This window comes from Schistocerca serialis, chromosome 8 (genome assembly GCF_023864345.2).
Source record: "Schistocerca serialis cubense isolate TAMUIC-IGC-003099 chromosome 8, iqSchSeri2.2, whole genome shotgun sequence".
Classification (NCBI taxonomy): domain Eukaryota; kingdom Metazoa; phylum Arthropoda; class Insecta; order Orthoptera; family Acrididae; genus Schistocerca; species Schistocerca serialis.
This window is the reverse complement of record NC_064645.1, coordinates 495,511,728-495,534,831: the sequence shown is the minus strand read 5'-3', so window position 1 is coordinate 495,534,831 and position 23,104 is coordinate 495,511,728. Positions and strand designations below refer to the sequence as shown.

The 23,104-nt window shown below is 42.2% G+C and overlaps 1 long non-coding RNA gene across 2 annotated transcripts in view; it reads right to left on the bottom strand.

Annotated features, from left to right (window-relative positions):
* LOC126416804 (uncharacterized) overlaps positions 1–23,104 on the bottom strand; it is a 229,875-nt gene that overhangs the window by 90,141 nt on the left and 116,630 nt on the right. For both annotated transcript variants that reach the window (XR_007575530.1, XR_007575529.1), the window contains one exon: positions 10,522–10,723. This is a non-coding gene — a long non-coding RNA (uncharacterized LOC126416804). The remainder of the gene's footprint in view (positions 1–10,521; positions 10,724–23,104) is intronic.

Below are 23,104 nucleotides of genomic sequence, written 5' to 3'. Positions count from 1 at the left end.
CCTGGCTGATTGGGGGTTAAGGGATTAATCAGCCAGGTCATCAGTCCTTTGATTCAGGGGTAGTTGATTGGCAATTTCTAACACCTGTGAAGTAACTGCTCTGATGAGAAAAGTGCGTATGAGCGGTAAGACCGAGGTATTGAAGGCAGTACTGATGCCAGAGCTGAGAAAGAATTTATGGAGAAGTGTATGGATCGGGTAGGTACGTGGATCAGATCAGAGTAGGGGTCTTCCTGGGCCCAACTAATGGCGGAAAAGTCCTACCCCACATCCAGGCACTACCAGCCTGATGAAGGGCGAAGACAGTTACAGAGCTAAGAATATCTTCAAGTCGCCAGATTCAGAAAGGCTAAAAATGTAATGAACATCAGATGAACCATGAATAAGAAGAGAGAAATAGGGCGTCCCGAGGCCTTGCATGTGCCCCACCAACAGCCATCCCACCCCTTCTCCATTATTGTCAAGACGTTAAAGAGCATCCATATTCAACAGAGTGCTATCTCTAAAACAGAAAATATGGTGCAGCAGAAAAGGGGACAAACTGCATCAAAAAGCACTTAAAACAGAGTAAAACGTGAGTGAAAGAGTGAGTTGACAAGGCGGTAGGGTCAGGTGTCCACAGACGAAGCATGCAAACGTGAGACGCTCCAATTCCAACCACCTGCTCCTGCCCCGAAGGTAGCTTAAAACCTTATATCTGAAAACAAAATCCACTTTCACGGAGAAAACGAAGAACTATTCACGGACCGTGAATTGTTACCAATATTTGAGACAAAGAATTCAGGAGTCTATGCTTAGCGTGTTGGGCCAGGAGAAGGAGGCATTTCACCAGGATATGAGCTACTGACTGTGAGGCTCCACAAATACAATGTGAGGATAGCTCGTTACGTATGATAAAAATATGGGTTAGCCTGTTATGGCCAATGGTGGGGCGACATAAGACAATGGATTCCTTCCAGGAGGAAAGGAGGAAGAGCACCATACAGCAATAGTCTTCTTTGATAGAGCGGAGTTTATTAGAGGGGGCAGTACGCAAATGTTATTCCAACTCCGAGTGAGAAGAGTCTTACTCTCACCCGCAAATCTGCAAATGGTGTCAGCAAAGCGAATGGAGGTGAGTAATTACTCGTGAATCCAAATGTGCAGCCAGTTCATTTCGTGGGGATACCCATACGACTTGCGACCCAGAGAGAGACAACCAAGCAGTCATTATGGTAGAGTTCAGTGACAAGGTCATGAACAGCAGAGACCACAAGGTGACAGGGCTAACATCAGACAATGGCCTGAACACTGCTCATTCAGTCGCTACACATTAAAATGCAGTCAAGGGAGGGCCGTTTAATAAAGTGGAAGGCTCTGTTAACGATTATCAGCTCCATTGTTAAAATACTGCACGTTCCTGACAAATAATGGTGTCCCTGATAACGAATGCTGTCCTTGACTGGTAAGAGATGTAAAATCATGTCCTGTCTTATCAATGGTTTTAGAGCCATCAGTGTAAAAGATGGTAGCACCCTGAAAAACCCGAAGAACTGACCTTAAGGATCCCGAAAAGTTATGGGGGAAGGGGCGACTCAGACTTAAGGACCTTGAAACAGATCGGTCCTAAAAGACACTGGAAGCAGACTGCAGGGAGAAGAGGTGTCGATCCTGGCAGGAGGCTGTGAGGTGCATTCCCACTGGAAATGACACCGGAAGGTGCGTATCAGGAGGTCGGCGCTCCTCATACTTTGTATGCAAAAAGACTGGCACACATTGGATGATCAGCGAAATGTTAAATGGTGACTGCTTACGAGATCAAGAGTTGGTACCACAGAAACTGAAGAGGTAAAATCCCACTTCAGCAAGGAGACTGTCTACAAGACCAGTCCAGAAGGCGCCAGTGGCCAGACGAACTCCGTAATGATGGCTTGGGTCTAACAATTTCAAAGTTGAGGACATCACTGAACTCTAATCCTAACAATCATAGTCCAGTCAGGATGAGACCAGCGCCCAGTAAATACATTACCTACATTATCTGGAACTATGTAACTGATCATCTTGTAACAATGTTCACAATTATATACTACTGTTTGTTTTAATTTAATACGTTAGATACAACCACTTTCGAAAAATTTCGTTTAGTTAAAAAAAAAGAGACATGATGTTTCTGAATTTACACCCTGTCTGAAGCGTATTATTGCATAAAGGGTGTTACTGGAAGAGAAGTAGCACTGAAATTCGATTGCTCACTTTATATTAACATTATTGATTTTATTTTGTAATTTGTTTTGCACTATGAACTAGTTGTACACATTTGTTGTTGTAAACATATCTGGTTTCACTGATGTGTGGTTAAACTTTTATCTTACGATTTTTTTACTGTAACTGTCAGTATTAATGTTTCTTTGTTTTTGTTTACATTTAGTCAAAGATGTCGGTAAAGATGTTATGTCCCTTGACATTACGACCGCGCGGGATTAGCCGAGCAGTCTCAGGCGCTGCAGTCATGGACTGTGCGGCTGGTCCCGACGGAGGTTCGAGTCCTCCCTCGGACATGGGTGTGTGTTTGTTTGTCCTTAGAATAATTTAGGTTAAGTAGTGTGTAAGCTTAGGGACTGATGACATTAGCAGTTAAGTCCCATAAGATTTCACACACATTTGAACATTTTGACATTACCACTGATGCTAAAGTTTGCTATGTTACTTACGTACTATCTTTGATATAACTTGACTGATGAGGGATTTTCCAGTAATTGCTCGTCTTCTTTCTTCAGTGATGTCTCTATGTTTGACATAAAAAGTAACTGTCAGTATGCTAAGACAAATTCGTTATACAATTGTGGATGATTTCGGTATGGTTCAGCTTCAAAAGAATATGGAACATTTTTAATTAATATGTTGTACCCTGTAGTAATACAAATGGTGTTGTGCACCCACATATTGGTTGAGTTTGCGATTTTTGTATGCACTGTACTTTTATAATTTTTTAATGTTTATGTTCATAGACATCCTGTATGATGGTTAACAACCAAAACCAGTAGATGACTAATCGTTAAAATGCATTTTAGAAAAAAGAAAGGTGTCAGAAAAGGCTGTTGGATTCCTGTTTCCAACCAGACTACATAGATGGCTGTGGATCATCTGTCCCGGAATTCACATAGACAAGGGGATAAAATGCTCCGTGACTGAAGAACCCTGCATAATCCGCAAGCAACTATCCTTTAGGACAGTTTGCAGAGCACATTGGTGAGGCTAAGCAGTCGGTAGCTGTCGAGAGACATTGGGTTTTTACCACGCTTAAGAATTGGAACGAAGGTTCTATTGCGAAGGAAGACACCGTCAAGCCAAATACGGTTGAAGATCCTGAATAAATAAAGCCTCTGAGTATCATTCAAGTGTTAGATCATATTATGAATTGAAAAAAGCCTAGATCCATATTGTAAGACGAGACAAGATCCTGAAGCAGTCCCCAGTTTTCAATTTGTCTTTTCTGCAGTAGGATGGTGGTCTGATAAGAGGGTGTGGATTCTGCAGCAAAGTGAGTCGCAAGGTATTCAGCAATAACGAGCGCATCGGCACAAGACCACCCTGAAGTACAAGACCTGGAAATGTTGTTGAACACTGGAGGATCAGAAAACTATGGAGCTTGGCCCGCAACTGGGACAAAGAAGCATATTTTTCCAGCGGGAGGCGTAGCGCTCTCGTAATTCCTTCTTGTTGTTGTTGTTGTTGTTGTTGTTGTGGTCTTCAGTCCTGAGACTGGTTTGATGCAGCTCTCCATGCTACTCTATCCTGTGCAAGCTTCTTCATCTCCCAGTACCTACTGCAACCTACATCCTTCTGAATCTGCTTAGTGTATTCATCCCTTGGTCTCCCTCTATGATTTTTACCCTCCACGCTGCCCTCCAATACTAAATTGGTGATCCCTTGATGCCTCAGAACATGTACTACCAACCGATCCCTTCTTCTGGTCAAGTTGTGCCACAAATTTCTCTTCTCCCCAATCCTATTCAATACTTCCTCATTAGTTATGCGATCTACCCATCAAATCTTCAGCATTCTTCTGTAGCACCACATTTTGAAAGCTTCTATTCTCTTCTTGTCCAAACTATTTATCGTCCATGTTTCACTTCCATACACGGCTACACTTTCAGAAATGACTTCTTGACACTTAAATCTATACTCGATGTTAACAAATTTCTCTTCTTCAGAAATGCTTTCCTCGCCATTGCCAGTCTACATTTTATATCCTCTCTACTTCGACCATCATCAGTTATTTTGCTCCCCAAATAGCAAAACTCCTTTACTACTTTAAGTGTCTCATTTCCTAATGTAATTCCCTCAGCATCACCCGACTTAATTCCACTAAATTCCATTATCCTCGTTTTGCTTTTGTTGATGTTCATCTTATGTCCTCCTTTCAAGACGCTATCCATTCCGTTCAACTGCTCTTCCAAGTCCTTTGCTGTCTCTGACAGCATTACAATGTCATCAGCGAACCTCAGAGTTTTTATTTCTTCTCCATGGATTTTAATATCTACTTCGAATTTTTCTTTTGTTTCCTTTACTGCTTGCTCAATATACAGATTGAATAACATCGGGGAGAGGCTACAACCCTGTCTTACTCCCTTCCCAACAACTGCTTCCCTTTCATGTCCCTCGACTCTTATAACCGCCATCTCGTTTCTGTACAAATTGTAAATAGCCTTTCGCTCCCTGTAATTTACCCCTGCCACCTTCAGAATTTGAAAGAGAGTATTCCAGTCAACATTGTCAAAAGCTTTCTCTAAGTCTACAAATGCTAGAAACGTAGGTTTGCCTTTCCTTAATCTTCCTTCTAAGATAAGTCGTAAGGTCAGTATTGCCTCACGTGTTCCAGTATTTCTACGGAATCCAAACTGATCTTCCCCGAGGTCGGCTTCTACTAGCTTTTCCATTCGTCTGTACAGAATTCGTGCTAGTATTTTGCAGCAGTGACTTATTAAACTGATAGTTCGGTAATTTTCACATCTGTCGACACCTGCTTTCTTTGGGATTGTAATTATTATATTCTTCTTGAAGTCTGAGGGTATTTCGCCTGTTTCATACATCTTGCTCAGCAGATGGTAGAGTTTTGTCAGGACTGGCTCTCCCACTGCCGTCAGTAGTTCCAATGGAATGTTGTCTACTCCGGGGGCCTTGTTTCGACTCAGGTCTTTCAGTGCTCCGTCAAACTCTTCACGCAGTATCGTATCTCCCATTTCTTCTTCATCTACATCCTCTTCCATTTCCATAATATTGTCCTCAAGTACATCGCCCTTGTATAGACCCTCTATATACTCCTTCCACCTTTCTGCTTTCCCTTCTTTGCTTAGAACTAGGTTTCCATCTGAGCTCTTGATGTTCATACAAGTGGTTCTCTTATCTCCAAAGGTCTCTTTAATTTTCCTGTAGGCAGTATCTATCTTACCCCTAGTGAGGTAAGCCTCTACATCCTTCATTTGTCCTCTATCCATCGCTGCTTAGCCATTTTGCACTTCCTGTCGATCTCATTTTTGAGACGTTTGTATTCCTTTTTGCCTGCTTCATTTACTGCATTTTTATATTTTCTCCTTTCATCAATTAAATTCAATATTTCTTCTGTTACCCAAGGATTTCTACTAGCCCTCGTCTTTTTACCTACTTGATCCTCTGCTGCCTTCACTACTTTATCCCTCAAAGCTACCCATTCATCTTTTACTGTATTTCTTTCCCCCATTCCTGTCAATTGTTCCCTTATGCTCTCCCTGGAACTCTGTAAAACCTCTGGTTCTTTCAGTTTATCCAGGTCCCATCTCCTTAAGTTCCCACCTTTTTGCAGTTTCTTCAGTTTAAATCTACAGGTCATAACCAATAGATTGTGGTCAGAGTCCACATCTGCCCCTGGAAATGTCTTACAATTTAAAACCTGGTTCCTAAATCTCTGTCTTACCATCATATAATCTATCTGATACCTTTTAGTATCTCCAGGGTTCTTCCATGTATACAACCTTCTTTCATGATTCTTAAACCAAGTGTTAGCTATGATTAAGTTATGCTCTGTGCAAAATTCTACCAGACGGCTTCCTCTTTCATTTCTCTCCCCCAATCCATATTCACCCACTACGTTTCCTTCTCTCCCTTTTCCTACTCTCGAATTCCAGTCACCCATGACTATTAAATTTTCATCACCCTTCTCTATCTGAATAATTTCTTTTATTTCATCAAACATTTCTTCAATTTCTTCATCATCTGCAGAGCTAGTTGGCATATAAACTTGTACTACTGTAGTAGGTGTGGGCTTCGTATCTATCTTGGCCACAATAATGCGTTCGCTATGTTGTTTGTAGTAGCTTACCCGCATTCCTATTTTCCTATTCATTATTAAACCTACTCCTGCATTACCCCTATTTGATTTTGTGTTTATAACCCTGTAGTCACCCGACCAGAAGTCTTGTTCCTCCTGCCACCGAACTTCACTACTTCCCACTATTTCTAACTTTAACCTATCCATTTCCCTTTTTACATTTTCTAACCTACCTGCCCGATTAAGGGATCTGACATTCCACGCTCCGATCCGTAGAACGCCAGTTTTCTTTCTCCTGATAACGACGTCCACTTGAGTAGTCCCCGCCTGGAGATCCGAATGGGGGACTATTTTACCTCCGGAATATTTTACCCAAGAGGACGCCATCATCATTTAATCATACAGTAAAGCTGCATGCCCTCGGGAAAAATTACGGCCGTAGTTTCCCCTTGCTTTCAGCCGTTCGCAGTACCAGCACAGCAAGGCCGTTTTGGTTATTGTTACAAGGCCAGATCAGTCAATCATCCAGACTGTTGCCCTTGCAACTACTGAAAAGGCTGCTGCCCCTCTTCAGGAACCACACGTTTGTCTGGCCTCTCAACAGATACCCCTCCGTTGTGGTTGCACCTACGGTACGGCTATCTTTATCGCTAAGGCACGCAAGCCTCCCCACCAACGCCAAGGTCCATGTTCTTACAGTATTTAATTAGATAGAAAATCTTAGCACAATGTCACTTAAAAGTGATACGGTAGATCTGTGAAAGATGTCAGTTGACACGTTGCAGGGCGCTTCGGCGATCTTGAATATCTACTGCAATGTCTTCAGTCCACCATGTCACCAGCCAGTGAAGGAGGGGACCTTAGACAGGTGAACAGCAGTTCCAGTGACATGAGTAATCGTGTTGGAGATGTCTTGCACAGCCTCGTCGATGCAATCTGACAGAGTGGGGGCAAAGAAGCATAGATACTTTGAAGCACACAACGTCGTAGTCGGTCCATATGGCGATGGCAAAGAAGCTATAACATCACCAGAACGTGGTCACTGTCACAAAGATAGTAGCTTAGTGACCAATGCAGGGAAGCCACATGACGGGGTAAGAGATACTCTCCTGGAAATTGAAATAAGAACACCGTGAATTCGTTGTCCCAGGAAGGGGAAACTTTATTGACACATTCCTGGGGTCAGATACATCACATGATCACACTGACAGAACCACAGGCACATAGACACAGGCAACAGGGCATGCAAAATGTCGCACTAGTACAGTGTATATCCACCTTTCGCAGCAATGCAGGCTGCTATTCTCCCATGGAGACGATCGTAGAGATGCTGGATGTAGTCCTGTGGAACGGCTTGCCATGCCATTTCCACCTGGCGCCTCAGTTGGACCAGCGTTCGTGCTGGACGTGCAGACCGTGTGAGACGACGCTTCATCCAGTCCCAAACATGCTCAATGGGGGACAGATCCGGAGATCTTGCTGGCCAGGGTAGTTGACTTACACCTTCTAGAGCACGTTGGGTGGCACGGGATACATGCGGACGTGCATTGTCCTGTTGGAACAGCAAGTTCCCTTTCCGGTCTAGGAATGGTAGAACGATGGGTTCGATGACGGTTTGGATGTACCGTGCACTATTCAGTGTCCCCTCGACGATCACCAGTGGTGTACGGCCAGTGTAGGAGATCGCTCCCCACACCATGATACCGGGTGTTGGCCCTGTGTGCCTCGGTCGTATGCAGTCCTGATTGTGGCGCTCACCTGCACGGCGCCAAACACGCATACGACCATCATTGGCACCAAGGCAGAAGCGACTCTCATCGCTGAAGACGACACGTCTCCATTCGTCCCTCCATTCACGCCTGTCGCGACACCACTGGAGGCAGGCTGCACGATGTTGGGGCGTGAGCGGAAGACGGCCTAACGGTGTGCGGGACCGTAGCCCAGCTTCATGGAGACAGTTGCGAATGGTCCTCGCCGATACCCCAGGAGCAACAGTGTCCCTAATTTGCTGGGAAGTGGCGGTGCGGTCCCCTACGGCACTGCGTAGGATCCTACGGTCTTGGCGTGCATCCGTGCGTCGCTGCGGTCCGGTCCCAGGTCGACGGGCACGTGCACCTTCCGCCGACCACTGGCGACAACATCGATGTACTGTGGAGACCTCACGCCCCACGTGTTGAGCAATTCGGCGGTACGTCCACCCGGCCTCCCGCATGCCCACTATACGCCCTCGCTCAAAGTCCGTCAACTGCACATACGGTTCACGTCCACGCTGTCGCGGCATGCTACCAGTGTTAAAGACTGCGATGGAGCTCCGTATGCCACGGCAAACTGGCTGACACTGACGGCGGCGGTACACAAATCTTGCGCAGCTAGCGCCATTCGACGGCCAACACCGCGGTTCCTGGTGTGTCCGCTGTGCCGTGCGTGTGATCATTGCTTGTACAGCCCTCTCGCAGTGTCCGGAGCAAGTATGGTGGGTCTGACACACCGGTGTCAATGTGTTCTTTTTTCCATTTCCAGGAGTGTAGTTAGATCAATAGCTGGAAAGATTCTATGGCAGGCACTGAAGTGTGCATGAGCAGCCTAAGGTTTAGAAGACAAAATGTATCTTCCCTTATTCTCTGCGTGGTGACAAGGAGCCAAATACAATCATGGCTTGGGAACTCATAAATAACTGTTGGCTAAACTTGCATTGAAAAACTCAGTTTTGAATGTATATTGCGAATGTATTTATAGCATAGTCACAACGTGTTCGCACCAGTCGTGTCTCACGGAAGTTACACAATTTCCGACTCGCCTTTCGTTTCCACTATGACATGCGGCCACCACTCACAAGTCAGAAGAGCGATCGAGTGCCCCACCAAATAAACGATATCAGTTCAGCCGGTACTGAGCTGTTCCGCCAAACCACCAGGACTGATACACAGCTTGTGCAGGTGACTCCAGAGACCAGCAGAACGGGCTCACTGCCCAAGTTCGCTGACACCTTGTAACCTCCGTCTCGGCTGTCTCTCCATGCTCCACCCGCAACTGCGCCCTCTAGCGCACCTGGCGCCACGCGACCTCGTCGCGCCGTCGGGCGGCACAAACCACGAACTCCATCTTTACAAAAGGAGGAATATAGAAAATAAGCGGCATCAATGCCGCCGCGATACAGTATTTGTCGAAAAATTCTTTTGAAGTACAGGAACAAAAAGATTCGTTGGCTTGGGCACTCATAAATTACAGTTGGCTAAACTTACATTGAAAAACTCAGTTTTGAAAACTCAGTTTTGAAATTACGTTGCGAATCTATTTATAGCCAAGGTTTCAGTTTTCACCTCCTGTGAGAAACAGTGAAATATCAGATGTGCACCGTTAAAAATAAGATGATAATAGCTGTTAAAGCTAACTACGAGACCGCGTCGTGCACTCAGTTTCACGGTTTTTATGTAGATTTAATTCGTAAATTCTTTCTATGGAGGTGGAACACAAGCAGAGAAAATTTTGTCTGCAGGCAATCTACTACTCGCATTTTGCTGCTTTTTCACCAGTACAGTACAATGATTAAATATCACTTTCTTTTCTTTAACGAGACACAATGTAGACGAGGCGAAAGAAAATCTTTGAAGTTTTCTTAATATTGTACAGTATTAGCTTACTTGGTATTGAAAAGAGCTAATGGGTTGATTTTTTTTATTGGCTTTCGGGAGGTGCCCATTTAGCCATCTCATTAGTGGAATGTCACTGATGGCGGTACGAACGTAAGGACAACACAATACCCTGTCTGCGAGCGGAGAAAATCTGTGGCCCAGCCGGGAATCGGACCCGGCCCCTTTCGCTAGGCAATCAGCTGCGCTGACAGCGCAGCTACCGAGACAGACGACGGCTTAGCTTTCGCAAGCAACCCAATTATATCCACCCCACTTCTAAGTCAGCACTCCCGCAGTCACCACGTGTACGCGGTTGTGTGTGTGTGTGTGTGAAATTACAAGATCTTACCAAAATTTTGATCATCCTTGAGTATTGTCCCAGTAACACGGCTAACGCGTGAAAAAAAAAAGGACAAGTTCAGACAGACAAATCTGAAACTCTTACACTGAATTTTCTGAATAGAAACCATTTGGTCTTTGCTAGTTTCATTTTTATTTTGTTCTGCTGGATCGTACAAGTGTGAATAATGGCTACATTTCAAACATGCTGACTACAGATATCACTGTAAGCAGAAATTGGGTACTCTCTGCAGAGCGTCTTACCTCTGGATGACTCTCGCGGTTTTCTCGGTGTGGCGACTCTTTCTTCTTCCAGTCCTTCATGTCATCTGGGGTTAAATCCCATCGACTTCGGCGACGTGGTTCTTTCTTCATGGTTACTGATTTGTCAAAATGCGGTGCCATTTTTCCTATTTCGCTCACTACTCTTCTAAAATATTAGCTGTCGCTCGCATCGCATTTAAGCCTAAAAGAATAAACAAAAATAATTACATATACAAATGAACCAGAAGACATCAGCAAGTATTGAAACAGGATGTAAATATTGTTTAACTACAGATATTATAAATACTTCTGTGTTAGGCCTGAGTTTCAATTTCTACAACCACAACAATAGCCACAACTCAGTCGTACAATGCTTAACGTTTTAATTTCACTAACATGTCAAAAACTGATTAAGTGTAAACAGATATTTTGGCTTTCGAATTTCTTTAGCAGAGGGACCACAGCGTCATTAAGTAAGTAGACTAGGAATTTTAGATGCTGTAGTACCGGTACTTATTGTTCTATCTGAAAAACAAAATTTAAAAGAAATAAATGCATGGCGTGACATAAAATATACCATGAAGTAGTTATTCGTTTCTGTTGCCCAATAAGTTACAAAACACTTGATTTTTTTGTCTTTTACAGGTACTTATGGATAATATATAGTGTCAACGTGGGTCAAATGTATTTTGGAACGTACAAAAAGGATTCCAGCACAGGGGAATTTAGGCATTAAACGTTTCATGAGAGGAACTACTGCCTTTGTCATTGAACAGGGAAGGTTGACATAAAACTAAATACACAACATAGCATTGTGTTTTAAAAAAGCAAAATCGAAAACAACTGCCTGTTTCTACAGCGTAAGAACAACATCCGGAAGTGGAAAAAACTGAAAAGTCTTAACAGTGGAATAAATGATGAGTTGAAAATATAATAACTTGTCACTTAGCAGCAAGCAGTTATTCATTTAATCTACCAATTTTGACGCCTCTAGTACTGATATGTTGCTAATTCTTCTTGATGTTCCATCTCATGATCAGTGTTATTTGGAAAATAATTGCTTCTAATGCTGGATTCTAAGTTTCTTCCATTAATTTTCAGTCGCAAGCAAATCAGGAGAAAGGATAGCACGCACTGCTTGCACCGACTGTACGAATGCGATCTTACAAGCAATGTACACACCCAAACCACACTGCTGGACGAGAAAACGGTCAACTGTGTCTGATAACTTTTACGCCGTAGTGGAAAGACTTCTAAACCTACACACATACTCCGCAAGCCGCTATATGGTGAAAGATAGGGGGTACATTGTACCACTGCTAGTCATTCCCCTTCCTGTTCCACTCGCAAATGGAGCGAGGAATAAATGACTGTCTATACGTTTAAGTACAAGCACTGGTTTCTCTCATTTTCGCAGTCCTTACGCAAGATGTGTGTTGGTAACAGTGGAATTATTCTGCAGTCAGCTGCAAATGCGGGTTCTCAAAATTCTCAACAGCATTTCGCGAATAGAACATCGTCTTCCCTCCAAGAATTCCGATTTCATTTCATGAAGCATTTCTGTAATACTCGCGTGTTGACCTAGCCTACTGGTAACAAATCTAGGAGCAGGCCTCTCAATTTTATCTCCGTTTAATCCGAGCTGGTGAAGCCTTCAAACAATCAGGCAGTTATCAAGAATGCGTCACGGAAGTGTTCCGTACGTGGTATTTTTTACAGATGAGTTACACTTTCCAATAATTCTCCGAACAAACGGAAGTCGAAAATTCGCCTACCCTACAACTAAGCTTAGTGCTCGTTTCATTTCTTGACGCTTTCCAAAGTTACGCCTAAATATTTAGTCGACATGACTGTGCCAAGCAGCACACCGGTAATACTGTATTCTAACATAACAGATTGTTTTTCCTACTCACTTGCATGAACATAAAGTTTTTACACATTTATAGCAAGCTATCATTCAACATACCAATTAGAAATTAAGTGTAAGTCATCTTGTATCCTACATTCACTCAACGACGACACTTTCCCGTACACTGCAACTTTATCAGTCGCAGATTACTGATCACCCTCTCCGACGGACCGTTTGTGTATACGGACAGAAAGTGCGCTCTTATCACATTTCCCTGGAATGCTCCTGACCACCATACCTTTGTCTCTGATGAACTCTCGCCGTCCAGGACGGCGCAGTGGTTTTTACTACTAAAAAATCTTCGAGACACTCATATCTGAGAACCTATTTCGCATATGCCGGGGCAGAAAAAACTTGTCGGCGTCTCTGAAGGGTGAAGTTGGGTAATACTACAGTTCTGGCTAGGCTCATTCAGGAGCTAACTAAAAAGAACTGCAGAACGAATGAAGTCCCTTATCAACCAATGGCGTTATTTAGGTGCTACGCTATGTTGTCTCTTTCTGGGTGGGGATGCTGCTGTTGGAGAAGTAATGGCCAGTAGACTGGCGTAAAACTCCCCTTCCCATATCAGACCCCCATTCTCTGATGTACTCAGTTGTTCTCATAAGCTCGCCGACCTTCTTTGTACGCGTCCATATCAAGCTGTGTACGTGATGCCAACCACCGCGGTCTCCATCAGCTGCTGACTTCGAGGTAAAGATTACTCGAGAAACAGATAATGTATTCAGTAATCCACCAAGAATTTCGTCACCAGTAGCGACAGACAAGCGCCTGTGTCGGTGACCGTATGCAGACGACTTAGAAGAGGACGTCGCCTGTTTGTCATCACCGATTTCGTCCAGATTTGTAGTATATGCAGGACTTGGAGAAATGAAAGTGACAGAAGTGTGATTTATAGATGGCCGAGTAACTAGAAAAAAATAGTATTTTGATGCGGCTCAAGAGAGGCGTGAGCCATGTTCGTTAGCGTAGGTTTTCAAGCGCAATTGGAGCAGTGGAAAGAGTACAGAACGGCAATCAGAGGGCCGTGGCGCCAGATCCTATGAGCAAACATTTTTTATTTTTTATTTTCATTTTTTTCGTTACTTACATTGCAAATAAACCAATATAATATGGCTCTGAGCACTATGGGACTTAACATCTGAGGTCAGCAGTCCCAATATAATACTAAATATATTGTACTTATTAATATTTTAATAAAAAGTGTTAAAAAGAAAGGCAAAGGAAAATTTTGAGACTGGAAATAAATTTCCAAGATGGGATTGTAAGGCGTACACGAGAACTTCATAAATAAAGTTGGCCTAATACAAAGCATTGAAGCTAAAATGGTTATAGGCACGGAAAGCTAACTAAAGCCGGAAGTAAGTTCAAAGGAAATTTTTTCAAACGATCTAACAGTGTTCAGAAAGGATAGATTAAATACAGTTGGTGGTGGAATATTTATTGCTGTCAGAAGTACTCTGCCTTGTAGTGAAATTGAAGTAGATAGTTCCAGCGAAATTATACGTTTATAGCCGGTGGCTATCCGAAACGGTACTCACAATATTATTTCTCAGAATATTATTTTGAACAATTAGTTCATGAGCCCTCTCGAAGCGTAAATGGTTGCGAAAGCATACTTGACCTCTTAGCAACAAATTATCTTGGACGAATAGGGAGTATCACGACGGATACAGGAATTAGCGACCACAAGGCAGTGGCTGCTAGGCTGAATAACGTAACACACACAACCATCAAAAAGAAACGCAAAGTACATCTATTAAAAAAAACTGGTAAAAATGTTCTTAACGCTTTTTTAAGAGACAGTCTCCACTCCTTCCGACCTGATCATGTAAGCGTAGAAAAGATGTGGAATGACTTCAAAGAGATAGTATGAAAGGCAATTGAGAGATATATACCACATAATAAGTGATGGTACTGATCCCCCATGGTACACAAAACGGGTCAGATCGCTCTTGCAGAATCAAAGAAAAGAGCATGCCAAATTTAAAAAAATGCAAAATCCCCAAGATTGGCAAAGTTTTGTAGAAATTCGAAATATAGCGCGTACTTCCACAACGAAACTCTGTCTCGGAACCTGGCAGAAAACATAAAGAGATTCTGGTCGTACATAAAGCACAGCAATGGCAAGACGCAATCAATACCTTCACTGCGCGATAACAACGGTGAAGTCACTGAGGACAGTGCCACTAAAGCAGAGTTATTGAACACCGTCTTCCGAAATTCCTTGACCAAAGAAGACGAAGTAAATATTCCTTGATTCCAGTCAAGAACAACTGCCAAGATAAGAAACATAGGAGTAGATATCCTCGGTGTAGCAAAGCAGCTTAAATCACTTAATAAAGGCAAGGCCTCCGGTCCATATTGTATACCAGTCAGGTTCCTCTCAGAGTATGCTGATACAATAACTCCATATTCAGCAATTATATACAACCGCTCGCTCATAGAAAGATCCATACCTAAAGACTGGAAAACTGCTCAGGTCACACCAATACCCAAAATGGGAAATGGGAGTAATCCTCTGAATTAAAGGCCCATCCCGCTAACGCCGATTTGCAGTAGGGTTTTGGAACATATACTGTGTTCGAATTATGAATTACTCGACGAAAACGACTTATTGACACATAGTCAGCATGGATTCAGAAAATATCGTTCTTGTGAAACACAACTAGCTCTTTATACTCATGGAGTAATGAGTGCTACCGACAGGGGATGTCAAATTGATTCCATATGTTTAGATTTCCAGAAGGCTTTCGACACCGTTCCTCACAAGCGTCTTCTAACCAAACTGCGTGCCTATGGAATATCGCCTCAGTTGTGAGACTGGTTTTGTGATTTCCTGTCAGAAAGGTCACAATTCGTAGTAATAGACGGACAGTCATCGAGTGAAACAGAAGTAATATCCGGTGCTCCCCAAGGAAGTGTTATATGCCCTCTCTTGTTCCTGGTCTATATTAACGACAGAGGAGACAATCTGAGTAGCCCTCTTAGATTGTTTGAAGATGATGCTGTCATTTACCGTCTTGTAAAGTCATCAGATGACCAAATCGAATTGCAAAATGATTTAGATAAGATATCTGTATGGTGCGAAAAGTGGCAATTGACCCTGAATAAAGAAAAGTGTAAAGTTATTCACATGAACACTGAAAGAAGTCCGCTAAATTTCGGTTATGCGATAAGCCACACAAATCTGAAGGCTGTAAATTCAACTAAATACTTAGGGATTACAATTACAAATAACCTAAATTGGAGCGATCACATAGATAATGTTGTGGGAAGAGAAAACCAAAGGCTGCAATTCATTGACAGAACACTTAGAAGGTGCAACAAGTCTACTAAAGAGGCTGCTTATACCACGCTAGTCCGCTCTATTCTGGAATATTGCTGTGCGGTGCGGGATCCGCATCAGGTGGCACTGACGGATGACATCGAAAATGTTCAAAGAAGGGCAGCTCGTTTTTTACTGTCGCGAAATAGGGGATATAGTGCCTTAGACATGTTACGTGGAGTGGCAATCATAAAAGAAAGACTTTTTCGTTGCGACGGGATTTTCAATCACCAGTTATCTCCTCCGATTGCGAAACTATTCTGTTGGCACCCACCTACACAGGGAGAAATGATCATCACGATAAAATAAGAGAAAGTGTTTCCTTTTTCACATATTCCGACTGAGGAGCGTTTATCGACAATGTGAAAGCCATTGCTAACGTGGGTGATTGGCCAGTAGACATACATTTGAACATGGCTAAGTTATGATTTGTGGGAGATGCAGAGATGGTTCAAAAATGGCTCTGAGCACTATGGGACTTAACATCTGAGGTCATCAGTCCCCTAGAACTTAGAACTACTTAAACCTAACTAACCTAAGGACATCACACACATCCATGCCCAAGGCAGGATTCGAACCTGCGATCGTAGCGGTCGCGCAGTTCCAGACTGTAGCGCCTAGAACCGCTCGGCCACATGCAGAGATGTATGTCATATCATGACGCGTTGCGTATTGCATGTACATCTGAAAATTTTAAGAAGGGCCTCTATCAGTGTTGCTGTAAGCAGAACATTGCTAGATTCTTCAGGGAATAGCTAATGACATGTTCCAGAGACGAAACGAATTAGTGGAATCATTCTTAGATAGGACCAGGAAAACCAGAGTGCAGCTCTGTGAGCTGACACAGAATGAAGAAGTGGATAAAACCATTTTACAAGAGGCGAAGCACGGGGCGTTAGATGTACTTTTAGACAGTTTCCGCCTAATATGTCAACGAGAGTGCGGAATGAAAATGCAAAGGATGTGACTGCTGCCATTAAGGTTGTTACACAGGATAAGATGGACGTAGTGAATCGGGCGCAAGATAAGTAAATTGTTTTTTTCCTGAAGGATAAAATGTTATAGGTGTGGATATATGGGCCGCATGCAGAAACAATAGTGTGGCACTGGGCGCGAAATTATCAAAACAGGAAGTAAAGCGAAGGCCATCAGAGAGGGATTCGTTAAACGCCAACAGGAATTCCTCAGCTGCCGGATGGCGTTACCAGTAAAATAAAATTCTGCAAAAGTATATGCAGAGGAGGAGTGCGGCTAGGTGGGGATGGAAAACTGAACGGAATGTAGGTTTCTAGTGGACACAGTGGACCTCCTGGGTAGAAAAAGTCTGAAGACCCCATGATATAGATTGTGTAGACAGGGGAAATGATGTAACATCATTGCAGTACGTATTGTTGAATTTCTGTATTGCAGCACGGAGTTTTCAGGAATATAAAGAAGCATTACCCACTGCAATCCTAGGACTGGATTTTCTGAATAACCATCATGCGAGAAACGATCTTTTGCAGCGGTCAAGGGAAGTTGTTCCAGCTGGTAAAAATAACTGCAAGTGATACATTATCGCAAGTTCGCTTATCATGAAGGTGGAACTGGATAAACTGGGTGCATGTTCATTAAAGCTCAATTAATGTTCATACTGCCGAGAGACAAGAAAATTACTCTGGGTGAATGTGAGTAATGACCTACCGAACGTGTTAGAGAACCATTGGAACACAATGACGAATTGGATACTTCGCATTCTTTCATGCGTAGAAGTGTGCGCACGTGCAGGAAATAGATGGGGATTACATAGTTCTGGTGAGTGTAGATAATTTTGGCTCTCATGAAATGGATATATCAAAAGGGCTGTTGATTGCCAATTTAGATCCTAGACGAGGAACATTTGCGTTGGTGGAGTGGAGATCTCTGCCGTAGGCAAGCCATCAATGCAGCCGTATTATGTAAGAAGGTGACGCGTTTAAAAGGGGAGGATAAGTCTATTACGCAAACTTTGTTTAGTCCTAGTGGATCATTACCAGCGACACATGCGACTCAGCGTGGAATCCCGAAGGGGAATAACCATCCAGTCTACAAAACACCTTGCTGAATTTCTAGGCATCTGCAACCCATAACGGAGGAATTCATCAGTCAGCAGTTAGCTGATTATTGAGAAAAGTGACAATCCAAGGGAAGCATCCAAAATCATTGTTCCATAGAAATCATCAAGTGGAACGAAGAAATACAGGTTTTGTTGTAATTACTGATACCTAAGCATAAGGAGTCATGTACCTGTATCCTCTGCCAAACATAATGGAAACTTTGGACAACCTAGGTCAATGTAAACATTTCTCCATGAAGGATTTGAAGGGTGAATATTACCAACTGGAGGTTGTTCCATAATACTGGTAGAAGACCTCGTTTGCCGTTCCACAGGTTCAGCATCAGTATTGAAGGATGCCATTCATGGTTAAGAGCGCACCAGCCACATTCAAGAGGTTATTGGATGGAGTACTAACGGGAATAAAATCACGCCTGTGTATGGTCTATTGTGTTTTCTAAAGATCTGGAGTAACACGCACGGAAACTAGGGGAAGTGGTTAAGAGACTGCATTTTCGCATGTTTAATGTTAAGTATTAAGCAGTGTTACAGTGCGTCTTCGGCGGTAAACTATCTAGGAGAAATTGGAAGAGGTGCTAACTAGCCCAGTACTAGTATTTCCAGATTACGAAAAAAAATTCATCCTATCCGGTGACACAAGCGACCAGGGCACTGGAAGTGTTCTGAGTCAAGATATGAACGGTAAGGAACACCCATTGACATATGTATCGGGACAGTTGACTAAAGCCAACAGAATTAATGAACCATATAGAAAGAGATGTTGTGTTACATGTGGTATTGCCAATTTCTGCTGTTACTGTACGTAAGGAAATTCAAAGTAATAATGGACTATGCGATGTTTATTTGGTTTAATGGGCTGAAAGATCCTTCAAGTAGACTAACCTGTTGGGCATTAAAGTTCAGTGAATTTGATTACAAGTTAGCACATAAGCCCGACAAAAACAGAAATGCTGATGGATTCAATAGAAAGACTGGGGTCATACAGGAACTTGGCACAAGCCTCACAGAGTTGCAGGAAACTATAACATAATGCATATGCTGGCGAACTGTCAGCCAAGTAAAACTTATTGAGTCATGGTATTGTAAGTGTTGGTTCGGCTGATGTCGCCAAGGTGAGGCAAGGCAGCTGATGTCACAGAAAGCCATGCAGTTGCCTACAAGCGAGTGGCGAGCGAATGGTAATTTGCTATTTTCCCTGAGCCCAGGGGTTTTCCGGGTGCCAGTTGGCTGTCTCGACAGCATGATTTGAGTGTAAGTGGCTACAAGTATGGAAACGTTCAAAACATGGTAGAATATGTCTGCAAGGAAATGCTTCAAAATTCCACAGTAATTCACAATTTCATTGTAGCACAAAACCAATCACATCAGAAAATTCATGGCACTGGGGAGCATCTATTGAGACGTTAATATTATGGATATCACGAAAACCACAGTAGTTAGGTATTTGAGTTAAATGAATAATCCTACAAAAACCATTAAAATTAATAACTCCAGAATGATTCATGCGATCTTGACAAATAACGTATGGGATGATAGCTTAGGACACTAGCTACCTTTCTTGAAATCTACACATTTGTGTATGTTTTATGTATTGAGTCACTACTTATTTTATATCTTTTTAACTGAGAAAATCTGTCAGCTCGTCGTATTCTCCACAGTTACATAACAAATGAATGCAGCAAGGCCTTCCTTATTCCTATCCTTACTTAACTATGTACCATATATCTACATTATTACTTGATTTCTAGTTTATTTAATTAAAAGTTAATTTGATCTATATTAAAGACACCCCTCATATAAAAATGGCGACTTGCATATAATATTTATACCACCACTGAATAGAGAATAGAAAGGTGCATCTATTGAGAAAGCCAACTTTATTGTTTTATAGGTTTTAACAATCTTTTTTGTTACTGACACAAGTGTGCATGTGCAAAATTCTTTAATAATTGATTACCCTAACTTTTAGATAAAGAATAATGTTTATGGTTGGAAGGGGGCAGATATGACATGTTTGTTTCTATATCGATGATGTTGAACAGCAATCTCGAATTTCAGATAATTCATTTTTACATCAGGAGACTGAAGCAACATTATTTTTATGATCTTGATAAACATATGTAAAATTATTACCATTATAATATATGTATGACTTTGCTGTAAAAAACTGACATACGAGGTTGTAGTTCAACACCATAGATGTTTTAAGTGCGTTACGAGTTTTGGAGGGAGAACTGAAGGCTTAAAAGCACAAGCGACTGTTCATTCCGAGTCAAGCGGTCAGTGTCTACACATCGCTGTTAAGTATCGTGTTGGGGAGCTGATAGCGCCGTTTAAGGCAGTGAAAGATTTTGGGCAGCAACAGGCCATGCAGATACTTTAATATTTACTCATACTGCGAAAAATTCCAAGCCAAGTGGGACTTAAACTGTGAGAGGTGGCTGGAACTTAAAAATATCGTAAGCATGAGATGATGTGCAACACTGAACTTTAACTTATTTCGGTTGTATTTTAGAATTAATACTGGATATACAGTGGAAATCTGCTCATGATTTCGAGAGTTTTAATATGCTGGTCGCCATAATGGACTTTAGGTATTTATGAGCTGGCAAATAGTTTGTGTTTAATTTAATGGAATAGTATTTGGGGAATCTGTTACCATTCTAGTCATGCATTAAAACAAACTTTATTGCATTTGAATATTATTATAATTTTATTTCATATTTAAGTGAATTACTGAAGAACCACCATTTTAATGATTTCACTGCTTTGACTGACTTAATAAATTATCAGTTCACTAAATTTAAACCCTCCAGCGTTTTCTGCAACAGTTATTCAGCAGAATGTAACCCTCTTTTATTATCATATCAAACCACAATTTCAAATAGAGCTGAGCATCACCCAAGTGCTTCTAGTGCTTAATCTAGTCTCAGGGATTTTATTTAGTAAAAAGCATTAGTACTAGTAGGTCACAAAGCACAAATAACTGATACAAACTGTCTGTTGTTTAGGGCACAGCAGTAGTTCACTGTTCATTTGGGCTGTGTTTAGAGTGACAAAGTATAGGCCATGCATTGAGGTACCCACAGCTTTGAAGGATGAAGTCTTAAGTGCACGATCATGAGTTAGCAGGTAATGGAAGCTGCAGCGAAAGTTGAACAATACTAGTGGAAGACAAGAACTCAGAATGCCGACCATATTGCCTATCAGTCATCAAACAGTAGTGCTGCAAAAATTACTGGAGGCACCCAAATCATTTCAGATGGTGGGAATGGACATGCTGAATACATTCAACCTAATACTGATAAGTAACCCCTATATGTTAACCAACATCAATCACTTTTTGTATTACCTCACAATGGCTGTAATCCCAAATCAACAAACAAATCTGGTGGCACAGGTCATGATAAACAATTGCTTATTAAAGTTCGGCATTGTCAATGCAACAGTTAAGATCACGATACTAACTTCTTGTCCAAGACGATTAAGCAGCTATGCCGAAAAGCTGAAGACTAGTCTTCCCCCCCCCCCCCCCCCCTCTCTCCTCCCCAACCAAAAGGAAAAATGGAATGCATCCATCGTACTATCAGTAAAATATTAAGTTGTTATGTGAACAGCCACAACCACTGGGGCATTTATCTACCTTATGTCGTAGTTGTGCATAATACTTACGCACATGACAGCATTGGGCTTTTGCTATATGAGGTGGTAGATTGTAGAAAGATGCCATCACCTTTCGAAGCCAGTAATTGGGGAAAATGGATAGTCTCTGTAGAAGTACGAAAAGACATTACAAAAAATGTCGAAACAATGGGAAAAAAACGAATACAAGGGTGTTCGAATGCCAAGAGCAAGCAGGATGACTTTTTTTGTAAACTATCTGAACACAGAAATGATCAGTGTATTATGCTGGCGAATCCCTACACACTTAAAGGTAAAACAAAATAATTCCTTATGTGGTATCTGGGGCCAATCAAGTCACAGTAATGTCATCATCCGTGAATGTGCAGTTACAGTTACTAACAAGAATTTCCGTTTTCCTTGTGGGACGCATTAAGTCTTTTAAGGATACTTTAGACGCATTGCCAGAAGTGCCAGTATCGTTACCAGCAAGGAAAGTCAAAGCTAAGAAGGAAAGGAAGGAAATGGAAACTGACAAGCAGAAGGTATGGGGAGTGCCTTAAGCAGTCAGGTCACACCAGTAGACACAAGTGGAGTGGGATATACAAATTATTTTTTGAGTAATATATATGGTAACTGTGCCACTGTCTTATTGTAGTGGGGTTATGTTGCGCTTCTGTTATACTTTTGGATTTCTGTTGAAGAGATGATGTTAGTCTCCGAGGAGAAAGAGAGCTATGTACTGACGTCAAGAAATGAGCTATGCTTCTACTAAAGAGAGAGAATTACTATATGTCCAACTAGGATGGTCCAGACCAGCACACAAGAGTCTGAAATGCAGTTATTCTTGGGTAAAACAGAAGCTGTAGGATGCCAGAGGGAAGTGCTGACGCCACACTCATACTTTCAAAGGGTTTGCTCTGTGTTTACTCCAGAGGTAGTGATAGTAAACTGTTACAAACAGGGGTGACCCAAGGGAATAACAAGGTTACAATTACAAATTAGTGAATATTAATCAATGGTGCGACCTGTGATACAGCAGGAACGACATTCCCTCTCCAGCCACCATCAGTGGAACAATCCCAATAAACCTGGGTTGTAACTGACCGGAAAGACCGTTTTTAATGTGACAATGTGCCGTCTAGTGAATGCCAGGCGTAGTCAAGGCGCAACGGCAGAGAAAGTGGACGCTTATGCCATCTGTGGGCCAGAATCGAAGGCAAAGCGAAAGTGCTTCCGCCTGGTGGCAGCTAAATTAAAGAACGCTGTGCAGGAGACAGTGTCTGGCTTGTGTTGCACTCCGACAACGAAACAACAAAAGAATTAAACTAAATAATACTGTTACATGTAGTAAAAATATAAATGTAATATTACTTTAATATATGAAAATGACTGTAATTGAATATTGTAATGCTATGGTATGTTTAATTGTAAACAGAGAACTTGGCGTAATGTAAAATAATGTTTAGGTGTGGGGGGGAATCCCCGAGAATGAGAACAGTGTACAGGTTGGAGTGTAATATAGGCAGTAGAGGTAAGCTGGCGTAGCTCTGAGACAGAAGTGGCGTAAAAGTGACTGCCGGTGTGTGCTACGGTAATGTTGCTAATAGACCATTTAGAAGTGAGCTGA